General features: G+C 43.1%; 1 long non-coding RNA gene across 1 annotated transcript; it reads left to right on the forward strand.

The window, feature by feature from the left end:
* The first annotated feature begins 8,604 nt into the window (after nucleotides 1-8,604).
* LOC114806302 lies at nucleotides 8,605-9,964 on the forward strand. Its single transcript, XR_003754332.2, has 2 exons — nucleotides 8,605-8,691; nucleotides 9,680-9,964. It is a non-coding gene; the product is annotated as an uncharacterized LOC114806302 (long non-coding RNA).
* Nucleotides 9,965-10,320: the final 356 nt, after the last annotated feature.

Below are 10,320 nucleotides of genomic sequence, written 5' to 3' on the forward strand. Positions count from 1 at the left end.
ATATGGGCAGGGAACATATCTGCTAATTCTGTTGTATAGTACTATCCCAAGTGTTCAGTACAGTCCTCTGCACATTATAAGCTCTCAATAAATACAACTGATTGACTGACTTAGCTTCCTTCCTTCCCCTGCCACTAGCGCTCCAGAGACTAGCAGTGATGCTGATCGGGAGACTGCAAGTTTATTGGCCACTTTAGGTTCCTCATCCAGCTGGTGTTCCCTCACTCTGCTCTGTGTGTGGCTGGTTATTATCCTTCAGCTTTAATTCCTTTTCCATAACTTCTCCTCCTTATTGCATATTTATTTTATAATCCATCCATGCAGAAAAGGAAGTTTCCAATATCAACCACAAAATCCAAAGGAGATGGATCAATGGCAATGCAGCATTTACACTTCATTGCAATTTTGGAAAGAATTTGAATGGTTCTTCTTTGGAGATTCAAATTTGACCTATTCATTTGACCTGGAGGCAAAACACTTATCAATCAATGGTATTTATTGAGCACTAACTATGTGCAGAACAATTAGGGAATCTGCCTGCTACATTGTTATACTCTCCCAAACACTTAGTACAGTTCTCTGCACACAATAATCACTCAGTAAATACCAATGATTGGTTATAGTTTGTGCAAGACATCGGCTGTACAGTGGAAGCAGTCTCGTAGAATGATTCACTGAAGGTCATGCTGGCATCATGCCTTCATGGGCTCCTAGAAGTCGCTTTCCCTGCCCCTTGTGACTTGAGAATTTCATTCTGACTGAGCAAATTTGACTCCCCCCTTTCCTGAACTAGTTGCCATATTCCATGGCCATTGAAGAACAGTCAGGCCACTTACACAATCACTTTAATCTGCTCTCCCAGAGCTTGTAGGCTTAGTGGTGGAAAGAGGCTCAGGAGATACCAGGAGAAGGGAGGAAAAATGGACACATGGACTTATAAAATTGCACCCTAAAAATATTGACAGTTCTACTGAGTTGGAGATTTGAAGAGATTTTGTTTTCAGACAAAAGCTAAAACTGAGACATAAGAATGAACGTCAGGGTTTGGCAAAAATATATATTACACAACTGGTGCTCACCAGTGGTCTGTGAATTGTTGAAAGTCTGAGTAGTTCATGTGAACCACTCTCTTTACCTTCCAAAACTGTAATAAAATGCCTTCTTGACCAATGGGATGGAAGTGGCACCAACAGATTCTAGAGATTATAGTTCCTGCAAAAAACTGCCTTTACATGTTATTATTTTACCTCATTTTAAAGTAAACATGGTATCAAAATCATTCATCAGCCTCTGTGATGCCTGAAACTAATACATCATTTCACTTTCAAATGATTAATTCCTTTCTAAATAATAGCGATCAGCCAGAAACAAGAACTGCTACAGATCCCCTAGAAATACAGAAACTCTGAATTCTCTACAGTTTGTCAGTGGTTTGTGCTTACACTGGAAATCAGATCTTAATCCAGAGACATAAAACTTAGTAGATAAATATTTACACAAAATGTTATTTATTTTCTAACAGCTTCCTTACCTATTTGGATTTAATCTAGATATTTGAAGAGTTAAGGCTTGAGAAGACATGGGGCAAGTTGGGTGATTAAATAACTGAGAGGGACAGTTTGTCTTGGCACTGGGTGAGTTCACCGTATGTTTTGGATTTGACCATTGCTCCCTTTCTTTTGTTTTTGCTCTAAGTGTCCAGTGCCTTTCTCATAATTTCAGACTCTCTTTAAAATCTGAGCAACTTGAATAAAATTCAAGTGCCTCAATTTCAATTTTTACAGTGAAAAATCCTTTCCTCTCCATCCAAACTGCTACAACATTAGTATAATCACTCATTCTATCCCGACTGGATTACTGCATCAGCATCACTTCCGAACTCCCAACTTCCTGTCTCTCCCCTCTTCAGTCTATACCTCACTCTGCTGCCCGGATTATCTTTCTATATCTATAATTCCATTTATATTGATGCTATTGATGTTAGTTTTGATGCCTGTCTCCCCTATTCTAGACTGTGAGCCCATTGTGGGCTGGGATTGCCTCTATTTGTTGCTGAATTGTACTTTCCAAGTTTTTAGTACAGTGCTCTGCACACAGTAAGTGTTCAATAAATGCGATTGAATGAATTAATGAACATTCCTGAAAAGATGAGCAAGCCACCAATGTTACCTGCCGTGATGTGTTTTTGCCATGTCGGTTAGGAGATTCTGCGCTGAGTGGAATTTCAGAGTAGGTGGTTTAAGATTGTGCAGTAAGTAGATATGGATGGATTGAGTGATAGAGAGATCTATAGCCTGGAGCTCCATGTGAATATAGAGTGTACCTACCAACTCTATTGCATCATACTTCCCCAAACACAGAGTACAGTGCTCTGCACACAGTAAGCACTCAGTTAAATGCCATTTTTTGAATGATTGATCCGCAAGTGTTCCTGGCTGGACACCAGCTCTCTTAACCTTTCTTCTTGGCTCTTTTCACCTTCATAATTGTAATAATAATCCTCCATTGGTTGTCCATCCACCAACCAACAGGAAATCCTTACCACTGACTTTAAAGCACTCAATTACCTTCCCCCCCCCCCCACCTCTCCTCCCTGCTTTTCTACTACAAAGCACCTGCACACTTCACTTCTCTAATGCAACCAACTCACTATTGATGGAGTCTTGGATGAATAATATCATAATATCATAAGAGTTGTGAGATGTGGAGTGTAATATGTATCCTGGTGAACAGAAAAGAGCTAAAGGCTATAACTACAGCCATGAACACTCCTTATATCCATCAAAAGCCAGACGTCCTGTGATGAAATTACTCACTGATATTAGGGGAGCCGCTACCTGGAGGAAACATGATCCTGGAACTTCAATCAAACATGAAAATGGTGGCTGATGGAGAATAAAGATGACTCCTTTTTTAATCCAAGGAAAGGGGGTTATTTACATTTAGAAGGTCAGTGTAGCCAACCACTTGATTGTGGTTGTTACTAATAAAGACTGTGAGCTACAAGACCTGTATCCAACCTCATTACCTTGGATCTGCCCTAGGGCTTAGAATGGTGTTTAATGTATAGTAAGCACTTAACAAATGCCATTATTATTATTATAAAAGATGATGAAGAAGGTTAAACCACCTGAAAAAAAAACCCCTTACTAGTCCCTAGGATAAGATTTAAACCCTTGCAGGTTTCCCTTGGTAGTGGAAGCTAAAGGGGTTGTTGAGAGGAAAACAAGGATATTGTTGTAAAGTTATTTAGTAGAGTTTTAATCCTTTGGGCCTAATCCTTTGAGTGTGCAATGCAATTAACCCTACTTCTTACTGATATCCACTCCTGTGGTTCTTCCCAAGCCAATCTGCCTACTCAATCAGACTCTCAACAGTCTCTCCTCCAAACCTATTGTTCAATCTGTTCTTTTGGCCAAATGAACCATTTCACCATTTTGCCAAACAGAAGCCAACAGTCCACAGCTCTCCACAGCCCACATTCAAATCTCTTTTCAAATTCCACATCCTATAACAAGCAATTTAGAATTAATTCCCTCCATCCCAAGTCATGTGGACCCATCAGCCAACTCTAGCAATTTTGTATCTGATTATACTTCTCATATGCACTTATGTAAACTCCTCCATTAAAATAATAATGTAATAATGTTGGTATTTGTTAAGCGCTTACTATGTGCAGAGCACTGGCGCTGGAGGAGATACAGGGTCATCAGGTCGTCCCACATGAGCCTCATAGTTAATCCCCATTTTACGGATGAGGTAACTGAGGCACAGGGAAGTTAAGTGACTTGCCCACAGTCACACAGCTGACAAGTGGCAGAGCCGCGAGTCGAACCCATGACCTCTGACTCCGAAGCCCAGGCTCTTTCCACTGAGCCACACTGCTTCCCCTAGGAAAATAGTCAGGAGAGGATGTTTGGATTAATGTGATAGCAGTTTGGATCAAGAGGAAAGGGTGGATTTTGTGAATCAATCAATTCTATTTATCGAAACTTACGGTGTACAGAGCCCTGTACAAAGTGCTTGGGAGAGTACATTCTAACAATATTACAGACACATTCCCTGCCCACAACAAGCTTACAGTCTAGAGGGGGAGATAGATATTCATATTAATGAATTATGTCTATGTTCATGAATGTTGTGGGGCTGAGGGGGATGAATAAAAGGAGCAAGTCAGGGCATTGCAGAAAGGAGTGGAAGAAACTGAAAAGAGGGTTTAGTCAGGGAAGGCCACTTGGAGGAGATGTGCCTTCAATAAGACTTTAAATGCCAGGGTGAGAGTTCTTGTCTGTCAGATATGGAAAGGGAGGACATTCAAAGCCAGAGTCAGGAGGTGGGCAAGAGGTCAGTGAGAAGGTTAGCATTAGAGGAACAAATGGCACATGCTGAGTTGTAGTAGGATAGTTGTGAGGTGAGATAGTAGGAGGCAAACTGATTGAGGGTTTTAAAGGTGATGGTAAGGAGTTTCTGTTTGATGTGGTGGTAGATAGGCAACCACTGAAGGTTCTTGAGGACTGGAGAAACATGGACTGAACATTTGTATAGAAGAATGATCCAGGCAGCAGAGCTAAGTATGGACAGGAGTGGGGAGAGAGAGGAGGCAGGGAAGTCAGCAGGAGACTGATAAAGTAATCAAGGTGGGATAGGATAAGTGCTTGGATTAACGTTGTAGCAGACTGGAAAGAGACAAAAGGATTTAGTGATTAGATTGAATATGTGGGTGGAATGAGTGAGAGGAGTCAAGGATAATGTCAAGGTTACGGGGTTGTGAGACAGGAAGGATGGTGGTGCTGCCTATAGTGTTGGGAAAGTCAGGTGAAGGACAGGTTTGGGTGGGAAGATAAAGTGTTCTGTTTTGGACATGAGAAGTTTGAGGTGATGGCGGGACATCCAAGTAGAGATGTCTTGAAGGAGGAGGAAATTTGAGACTGCAGAGATGGAGGTATCAGGGCTGGAGATGTAGGTTTGAGAAATATCTGCATGAAGGTGGTAGTTGAAGCCATGGGACCAAATGTGTTCTCCAAGGGAGTGGGTATAGATGCAGAATAGAAGGGGGCACAGAACTGAACCTTGAGGAACTCCCACAGTTAAGGGGTGGGTGGCAGAGGGAGGGGCTGTGAGAAAGACTGAGAAGGAGTGGTCAGAGAGATACGAGAAGAACCGGGGGAGGACATTGTAAGTGAAATCGAGGTTGGATAATGTTTCCAGGAAAAGAGGGTGTTCCATAGTGGCCAAGGCAGCTAAGAGGTAGAGGAGGATTTGGATGTCGTAAAGGCTGTTGGATTTGGCAAAAAAGACATCACTGGTAATCTTTGCGAGGACAGTTTCAGTAGAGTAAGGGAGCAGAAGCCAAGGGGTCAAGGAGAGAAATGGAGGAGAAGAGGTGGAGGCAGGTGTCATAGAAAACTCAACCAAAGAGTTTGTAGAGGAATGGTAGAAGGGAAATGGGTCGATAACTGGAGCCGTGGAGTCAAGTGAGGGATTTTATTAGGTTAGGGGAGACACAAGTATATTTGAAAAGAGTGGAGAACAAGCTTTTGGAAAGTGAGCAGTTGAAGATAGTGGTCAGGTAGGAAGGAGGGTGGGGGCAAGCACTATGAGAAGGTCCAAAGGAATGACATCAGAGGCACAGGTGGAGAGGGTTGATTTTGAGAGAATATCTCCTTTTGAGGTACCGATGGGAAAGATGGAAGAGCTGAAGGAGGGGCAGGAGGAGGGTGGGGCCGAAGAGGGCCCAGGAAGATTTTAGGGATCTCACATCTGATCATTTCAATTTTCTTAATCAATTATGGTGCCAGATCATTAGAGGAAAGAGATGGGGAAGGAAGGAGGTGGGGTGGGCAGGAGAATGGAGGAGGGAATTATAAATAACTGAAATAACTGGGGAGGGCAAATGACATGGGAAATCAATAAGGGAAAGAAAAATAGCTTTGCCAGGCAAAGGAGAAGGCATAGTTAAAGCACTCAAGGATGAACATGAGGTGGATGACTTCAGTTTTATATTTGAATTTACGGCAGCAGCATTCTGTGGCTTGTGCACAGAAGTGAAGGAAGTAGAATGGGGAGTTGATCCAAGGCTGTGGGTTAGTGGTATGAGATCGGCGAAGGGATAGGGGAGTGAGTGAGTTTAGTTCATTAGAGAAGGTGGTGTTGAGGCGTCAATTTGATTGTCAAGAGAGGGTAGTTTGGTTATGGAGGCAAAATAGGATATGATGACTGGGAAAATTGTATGGGGGTTAAAAGATCAGAAGTCTCTGTGGGGGTAAAGGACAGATTTGTGGGGAGGGTGTGGTTGAGAGAGAAAGCAGGCCAGGAGATTTTGGTCTGATAGAGGGATTCTGCCCCTCTCAGAACTGCATCTGGAGCATTTCCAGTACTCTACCAGGCTACCAGAAGGAGAGTCAAGCAGAGGCATACCCATTCCATTCCCACCTTGGGCAGTGGCTAGCGAGAGGAAGGCAATCCGCTAAAAGTCGAAACTCACCCGTTCAGGGCACAGCAAGATGAGAGAGAGTCGAAGACGGAGACTCAAGATTACTGATTGCAGATGGAGGTGGGGCCTTCTGGGTTAGACATGTCCATGGAGTGCTATGGGTCAAAGCGACTTGACAGCAAAAGACAAGAGGCATCTCAGAGTTAGTGACTGTAGACATTGTACACTAACTAGAGATGATGAGATTGCGTATGTGTCCAAGTTGGTGAATGGCAGAGGTGGGATGGAGCAGGAGGTCAGTGGAGTTTAGGAGTGAAAGAAAGTGGGCAGAGGAAGATCCATATGGATATTGAAGTCCCTAGGGATGGAGAGAGAAGGGATGTGAGAACCATTAAGGAACGTACTATTAATACTATTAGTACTTTCTTCTTAGACTGTGAGCTCCATGCGAGACTCCATTACCTGATATCTAACACAATGCTTAGTAGAGTGCTTGGCATCAACAGTGATGAACAAATACCACAGCTATTACTGATATTACTACTAGTGTTCTCGCTACTGTTACTTTGGAGTTTCTGTTTTATAGAGGAAGAAATAGATTGTTTTTGTTTAAAGCTGGGGCTGAGCTGTGTCTGAAAAAGATGATCCATTTGGCTTCGGGGAAAGAGCATGGGCCTGGGAGTCAGAAGTCAGAAGGGAGTCACAGGTTTTAGATTCTAATCCCGGCTCTGCCACACATGAGAAGGAGCGTGGCTCAGTGGAAAAAGCATGGGTTTGGGAGTCGGAGGTTGTGGGTTCTAATCCTGGCTCCACCACTTATCAGCTGTGTGGCTTTGGGCAAGTCACTCAACTCCTTGGGCCTCAGTTACCTCATCTGGAAAATGGGGATTAAGATCTGAGCCCCGAGTGGGACAACCTGATTACCTTGTATCTACCCAGTGCTGAAAACAGTGCTTGGCACATATTCAGAACTTAAATACCAAAATTATTATAATTATCTGATGTGTGACCTTGGGCAAGTTACTTCACTTCTCTGGGCCTCAGTTCCCTCATCTGTAAAATGGGGATTAAGGATGTGAGCCCTATGTGGGACAAAGACTGCATCCAACCTGACTGCCTTGTATTTTCTCCAGCGCTTAGAACAGTGCTTGGCACATAGTAAGTGCTTAACAAGTACCATAATCATTACTATTATTATCCAACAGTCCAGGAATGGGTTGCTTGCAGGAGAAAGAAAAGCTATGACCCTTTACTCCTCTGCCCTCTTAATTCTTGCTACTTGCAAATTTCTCTTTGTCCTGGTCCAAAGTGATGGTGCTTTGGAAACTAAAATCCAATATATGCTGGCTCCGAGGTCTCATCACTGTTGCTGCCTTCTGGGTTTCTCCCCCATACGGTATGTTCGCAGGTGCATCTGCTTGCATTTTGCCAAACAGAAGCTGCTTTGTTGTAACTTTCCCTCCTTTTGTCCCTTTCTATTGTCTGTCTTTCCTAATTGGTGTTTGTAATAACTCTCAGTTTAGTATCATCTGCAAGTTTCATTAACATACTGATTGCTCCTTTGTCATTAATAAAAACATTAAATTATTATTTAACATTCATTGTGCACCCACAATGCCTTAGAAGTGGTGCAGAATATTGAAACAGACTCAGTCCTAACCCTGGAGACATTATTATCCTCTCTCTAGAAACTTCTCCCCAGCTACGTATGACCATGGGATCTGTTCCTTGCCTAACCACTTGTCTTCCCCTCCCTCAAAAGCCAGTTTCTAAATTAAGGGAAAAAGTTTTTTATGCACTCCAGTTGGAATCAGATTTAGAAGGGATGTTTCGAGGGAGAATCTCCACTCTATTTGTTTTCCTGTTCACATATAACTGTCAAGACTCCACAGGTGTTGTCCCAGAAACACAGACGAATGGCAGAACTGATATCAGGCACGTGCAGGTGCAGACACAGAAGAGCACAGATGATGACATCACTGAGTCAGTCAATCGTATTTATTAAGTGCTTACGGTGTGCAGAACACTGTACTGAGTGCTTGGGAGAGGACAAAACGACGGACAGACACATTCCCTGAGATCAGGCCCGTTCAGGTACAGACATATGGACACAAATGAGTGATGTCACAGAGACTGGGCTTGTGCAGGCACCGACACAGAAGAGCACTGACGATAACCTTGCCAAGATCAGCTGTGTGCAGGTACAGACGTTCTGTAAATCGGGCTCGTACGGAGGCACCGGGAAGACCCTATTCCAAGTAAGCCCCATCAAAATGAAGTGGAGAACTGGGAAATTTTCTGTTTGACCCTGTTGATTTAGTCCAATCAGATCATGCAGACCAAAAATTCCAGTCGGGAAGTTTGTCTCTGGAGCAAATAAACTGGATAATTGCCCAGTCCGCCCTTCGCATGGGCTGTGCCGTGAAGTGTGACTGCTTTTCTATTTACAATGTGCTGCCAACAGAAAGAATACACTATTGTTTTCTGTAGGCTCCCTTCTTGATGAGGAGGATTTTGGTGGGCTCTTGCCCGAGACAGGGGGATGAACATCAGTCTGAGTCTGATCAAACGATCATTAATAAGATCTCCACAGTAAACTGAGTTGGGTTTGAGCTCTGGCAGATCTCCACTCAACAGTCTGCTGGGGGTAGATAGTAGAGTTAATGTGAATATAAATAATTCACATTATTCTGAATTATAATAATATATTGTAATGAATTGCATATTATAAAATTATATTATTATTTTTTAAAATGCAAGAGAAGAAGCATGGCCTAATGGAAAGAGCATGGGCTTGGGAGTCAGAAGGACCTACGTTCTAATCCCAGCTCCACCATGTGTCATTCATTCAATTGTATTTACTGAGCACTTACTGTGTACAGAGCACTGTACCACATGCTTGGAAAGGACGATTCAGCAATCGAGAGAAACAAACCCTGCCCAAACCAGGCTTACTGCTGTGTCACCTTGGGCAAGTCACTCAACTTCCCTGTGCTTCAGTTACCTCATCTGTAAAATGAGGATTAAGACTGTGACCCCCACTTGGAACATGGACTATGTCCAACCTGATTAACTGTTTCTACCCCAGTTCTTAGTAGAGTCTGGCATACAATAAGCATTAAGCAATTAAAAAAAAATGCTACCAGATCTCATAGACACCACCATCATCTCCATCACTGAGAAAAAGCGTGAAAGATCAGACTGCGGCAGTTACTGAGGTGTCTCTTTCTTTTACCTTCCAACTAGATCCTAGCCGGAGTAATCCTGGATTGATTACGGAAGAATTTCATCGATCGGATGCTCCCAGATTCACAGTGCATATTCAGACCACTTTGCGGCTCAGAGGGTGTGATCTTTCCAGCATGCCTCATACAGGAAAAGTGTGGAGAACAGAACTGAGATATCTAGGTGGCTTTGCTAAACCTCACAAAAGCACTGTGTTCTATTAGTAGATCTGGATTCCGGAAATTACTTGGCAAATTTGGCTGTACTGAAAAATTCATATAGAGTTCTTTACCCTATACTACAAAATCTTTCCTGAGCCTCTTGGATGGATTGGGTTGGAATCAGGGAAGGGTGACTTCAAGGTCAGGGGTCAATGGGATTTGGGGTCAGAGTGAAGATGAAAGGCTTTTTTCCCCTCTCTGAGTGCCTAGGAAGGACATCAGGACTGAAACTCAAGGCAGCTCCTTTCCTCATCCCTTTTGCCATGGCACCCTCAAAAAGCACCACTGGACCTGTGACCCAGGTGCTAGAATGCAGGTGGGGCAGAAGGATGAGCCAGAGAGCAGGACTAGGAAAGAACTGAGAGTCGGATTACACAATCCCAAACTCACAGCATTTCTAGCAGGTACTTTCAGTTCTTAAAAATTCATTTCTGTACTAAT

This window comes from Ornithorhynchus anatinus, chromosome X1 (assembly GCF_004115215.2).
Source record: "Ornithorhynchus anatinus isolate Pmale09 chromosome X1, mOrnAna1.pri.v4, whole genome shotgun sequence".
NCBI classification, from domain to species: Eukaryota; Metazoa; Chordata; class Mammalia; order Monotremata; family Ornithorhynchidae; genus Ornithorhynchus; species Ornithorhynchus anatinus.